This window comes from Montipora capricornis, chromosome 7 (assembly GCF_036669925.1).
Source record: "Montipora capricornis isolate CH-2021 chromosome 7, ASM3666992v2, whole genome shotgun sequence".
Classification (NCBI taxonomy): Eukaryota; Metazoa; Cnidaria; class Anthozoa; order Scleractinia; family Acroporidae; genus Montipora; species Montipora capricornis.
The window spans coordinates 49,953,731-49,958,730 of record NC_090889.1 but is presented as its reverse complement, the minus strand read 5'-3'; the positions used below and the strand labels follow the sequence as shown (position 1 = coordinate 49,958,730).

Below are 5,000 nucleotides of genomic sequence, written 5' to 3'. Positions count from 1 at the left end.
GTTCCTTGGGCAATGATCCAGATGACAATGACCAATTAATCACCCGTCTAAATACAGGAACAATACTGGAATAGCATTGCCGTATGATACTCACTGGAAGTGGATCCAGTGCGGATGTCTTAATAGTTGAACCCCTAATCAACCCTAAGACGTCTTCATCTGTTACTATTTCGAACTTGCTAAAGCATGATGACGTACACTCAAAATCCTTCATAGTGCGCTACTCCAGCTGCTCTTTCCTAACCAGCAACTCATCACAAATTCGCACAATCTTGGCACTAAAAAAATCAGCAAAGGCATTGGTGAGTTCTTGGTCACTGTTCACAGCCGGATATCTTTTGTGTATGTTCCTTTGCAGTAATTAATCAACTGTGCGAAAAAGAAGCTTCCTATCATGAACATTGTCCTGAATAACTGCTGAGTAATTCTGTTCTTTCGCCTTATAGAGCATAGCATTTGCAACATTGCACTATTCCGAATAATTCACCCTGTCAATTTCAAAACCAAACGCCATTTACGTTCAAGCCTTTGCCTCTTTCTCTTCATTAATGTTTGCTACTCCACGTTCTTTAACTCCTTTATTGTCTCCCTCTTTACTTTCTGTTAGCTCATCTTCAGACCCGTCCTCATTTTTGCGATTCTTCTTGCTCTCTAGCAAGGCTCAAATAATGGATCCCATCTTTTTCCAAAAAGTGACCAAGTGCAGAGCTTTCAACAGGCAGGGAATGCTAAGGAAGAATGTGAAACATGGCATAGGCACCCAATGAAGACACTATTGTTAACTAATCAGATGCAGATTTGCAGCAGCTTGCAGAGTTAGCTGGCCACCATAGGCGCCGAGGAACCCCCTAGAAACAGTTCCAATGGAAAACCGTCAGTGTCACTCGGGTTTTGTTCCATATATTGGTTTCGTCTCGTACTGTCCTTTCTGAGCTAAATATGCCGATGCTTGCAAGGTGATGCGCTATTGTGCTGAACTGGCAATCGCCATTTCCATTGGAATTGAAGACGACATTATACTCCTGTGACGTGAATTCCTCATAGAAATCCTGTACAGTCATTGGTATATAAAATTTACTCATGACATTCTCACGTATCTCCTTTCCTGGCTGATGAATACTTAATGGTTAACTCTTTACTGGCCTCCTGTCTTTTATGGTTTTCTTTCTTAACTGTCTCACTTGTTATGTCTGGTACAGAAATCGAAGATGTAGCTTTACCGCCTGTTGTAAACTAATTCAAAAGCGGTAGTTTTTTATTTCCGTTTCAAGACCTGAGCAGTTGTATCAAAGCAACACTGGGGCACAGGTTTGCTGGTGCAACGCAAAGCATAGGAAATCAAAACATTTGCGCAGAGATTGCTTGCTTTTTTAGCATGTGAAAGGATCATGTCAAACTTCTTCCTCTTCTTTGCAGTATGAAGCTTGGCGGGGCTACCCTCCCTTACGCATCGTGCACCCAGTATGTGGTTGAGGACAGCATTGGATTTTCTACTGTAGAAAACTTTGAGAGGGGATTTGCCTCCATAGATTCTTTGTCTTAAAGCTGCGATATTTCTTGAGTTGTTTTGCCCAGTTTACTCCACTTTTTCATAGGTGACCAAGGTCAAAGGCGGTTTTTTTTTAAGGGCGCAATATGACTGAGTGGTTTTGTCTACTTTGAATCACCTTCATTCAAACTCTTGCACAGTTTCTTCACCCATGTTTTAAGAGTGGATACCTGTACAAATCAACAAATCCCTGGCAAACGATAAAAAAGAAATTTTGCTCTTACTCTCAAAGTAGAAAGAGTGATGTCTCCTGACATGTATGATATAGCTTGTTTGGGCAAATTTCATTTTATTTTCAAGAAAATTGCAAATTACTGAACACAGCCAGAAATTCTGTTTTGAAGGAGTGAATTTTGTCTTTTAGAAAGCTGAAGCACCAGTAATGAACAATAGCTCCCTTTATTTGTTACAAACAATTTATTGACTATAGTTCGGCCAAAGTTGAGAGCAATCAAGCCTTTCTACATTTTCCAAATAATTATATTATTGGTACATGTATTTTGTGTCAGGAAAAGTGGTCCCATAGAAGATCCCCTAGCAAATGTACTTTGTCTCTAAATCTTTCGAAACTCTGCCAACCGGATGTTAACAGGAAGGTTTTTCAACTATGTAACCAATCTGTTTGTGTGTTATGCTTTAGGCTCCGAAAGTGTGTTGAAATTGAATTGCTTGTGATTTTGGTATCAAAACATGACAACATAGAGTCTGTGCTTGCTTTGTCTTAAAAAAAACATAACACCATTTTTAATAATAAGATTTACAATTAATGCTTACCAGTTTTGCTTTTAAAATGGAATCTTCGAGGATCTCCTGGGAAGAATTGACGTCAAATGTTATTGGGAAGGAATCAACACCAACCAAAAGTGTCTTTTTGTCTTTTTTTTAAATTTAATGATTTTGTTTTTTCTTATTCTTTCCAGTTATAATTGATTGACCGTCTTCTGTTGCTGGGGTCTGAGCATGACTTCATATCATATTTTTAAACACCTGGCTAATAACCATTTCTCTTTATGATCAAAGATGATACCAACAGAATTTAACTAGGGTTTAAATGACAGTTTCGTCAATAGACCTAATCGGCTAACTCAATGTTGTACCCAATTCAAATCTCCGGGGAATAAGATTCTTTGTGTATTGTATTTGCATGATAATGTAGCATTCATCCGGCTATCATCACGTTCAAAAGATATTTCTAATCTTCTGGCATCATACTTGTTTACTCGTCCAGAAAACGAGATAGACTGATAATGTTGCAACACAGTTTTTAAAATGCCAGCAGCTTTGGACAGCATGACCATATGTCCCCGTAATCATGGAAAGCCAGATTTAGGATGGATGAGGGAACAGAAAGAGAATACCACTTGCTCTGTGGATTTCCTAAATTGATTTGTTTCAGCTGCATTTCATGCCGCAATAAAATGAGAACACATCAACCAGTCCCGATAAAGAGGTTGATGTATTTAAGGTTACAGTAGACCTTTACCTAGTTAGGTACAACAGCCATAAACTACCGGTATACATCAATTGAAAGGCTATGAAATATAATATATAAAGACTTTTTCACCTTATCGACTTTTTCACCTTCTTTTGTTTTGTTTTGTTTTTTGTTTTTTTTCCCCGAGGCGAATATTTTTTAAAGGTCTGGAACGCCTTTTAATTTTTTATTTTGTTCGTTTTGAAAAGCCGAGAACTGCCATAGCCCAAAATGCACTTCACACCTGACGGTTGGCCCATAACCCTCTCCTCACCGGTTACCTTTCCAATATGGCGGTTGGAATAAGGACCGATTCGTGGAAAAATGATCATGACCTAGAAGATATCCTGAGAAAGTACGTTAGGGAGAGATTGCAACGCGAAGAGATCTTGGATTTCGTTTCAAGGGATTTCAGTCAATACGCCTGGAGTCTGAGGACACTGGATAGAAGGCTGCACCATTTCGAAATTTGTCACACAGATGGAAATGTGACTGTAGACGAAGTTCAGAGGAGGTTGGACAGCAGCGTGCAACGCGTCGTGGGAAATTTTATTTTTCAGTCAGTTGCCTCCAGACTTCAAGGGAAACACATCTCCGTTGTAATCAACATGGACGCCATTGATAGACAGGCTGCAGAGTCAACTTCGTTTAAGAGTTCCAGTTGCTTCTTCTTACATTGCTGTGACATGCTCAATTTATTTACTTTCTCTGTTCGAAGCCAGCTCTTTTTGATTATCAATGGGTTAGAGAAAAAATTCCTTTTGAAAGACGAATGTTCATTTTGCAAAACCCAGTGTTGATTTTGAGGTAGGGTATAAATTTTCTTGTTTTAGAATCATGCATTGTTGGAAATTTGTCTGTATTTGAAGCTTGAGCCATCGTCGTACTAAACTGTGTGAAAACAGATTTTCCTGGCTTAATTAATGCACAACATGTTTAGAGATCGTTCTTCTCATGTTGTAGTTTGACCCTCAAGAAAGCGACCAGGAGAGCATCCTCCTCAGAAACAGCCATTGCACAACCGCATCGAGCTCCAAAGGAAACTTTGTCAGTTGCTCCATATATTGTTAGATGTTGACAGGATGAATGTTGATGCAACTGTTCGTCTTTCCCAGAAACCTGGAACGGCTGGCCATGGAATATTTTTTGGTCAAACATTAAAGGATGACAAAGAGGAAAATGAGGACATTTATGAAAAAGGAAATGTTTTATTGTTTGTCACGTAATGGACTGGAAAACTGTAAATAGTCTGTCCTTAAAATTAAAAATATAATTTTAGTTCACCATGTCACTGAAAGTTGCCCTTGGTAGACAGGTAGTTCAGGCATCGTAATGTTTCAGAACATATCTTAACATAAAATAAGTCACCAATGCTTACCTTCTGAAATAAGATATAAATCCATTTGTTTTTTGGGGGTTCTTGTTCAGAGAAATGCTGCTTATCTTGTGAAGATAGCCCCCTGACAGTCAAATTGCTCACATGACAGTACTTTCAGAAATAGTGAAATTTCAGGAGATAAAAATGTGCTGTACACGTTGGTGTTTTAAGGTATTGGTGGCGCCCACGACAAGCCAAGACAGGAATTTTTGAAAATGGCACAGAGAAAAATAAAAGCAAACTGTCAGGTCCAAGTGCAGCTGAGACCAGAGCCAACTAATGGCAAGGACAAAAATACCATAGCCATTGACTTGAACCATGGTAATGGATGGTTTCATTGTTACATTGCCAGAGAATTCACAGGTTTATTGCATACACTAATTGAAAATGAGAAATTGTTGACATACAGGTAACTGTCCACCACATCATGGTTTTTTGTGTGTGCAAAAATTGGATATAACCCTTTAATTTCAATACTAAGAAAGGAAAAGTGGGAAAGTATGTTATGACAAGGTGCCACAGTGCTCGGTGAAATAATATTAAGAATTGCTTAAGATTGTCTTACAACTACTCGCTATTTGTATCTGTAACAATACTGT

At 38.6% G+C, this 5,000-nt stretch overlaps 2 pseudogenes; one reads left to right on the top strand and one right to left on the bottom strand.

Annotated features, from left to right (window-relative positions):
• LOC138056256 (uncharacterized) overlaps positions 1-451 on the bottom strand; it is a 500-nt pseudogene extending 49 nt beyond the window's left edge.
• A 2,862-nt stretch (positions 452-3,313) lies between these two features.
• The window catches only part of LOC138056255 (uncharacterized), a 3,909-nt pseudogene continuing 2,222 nt past the window's right edge, over positions 3,314-5,000 (top strand).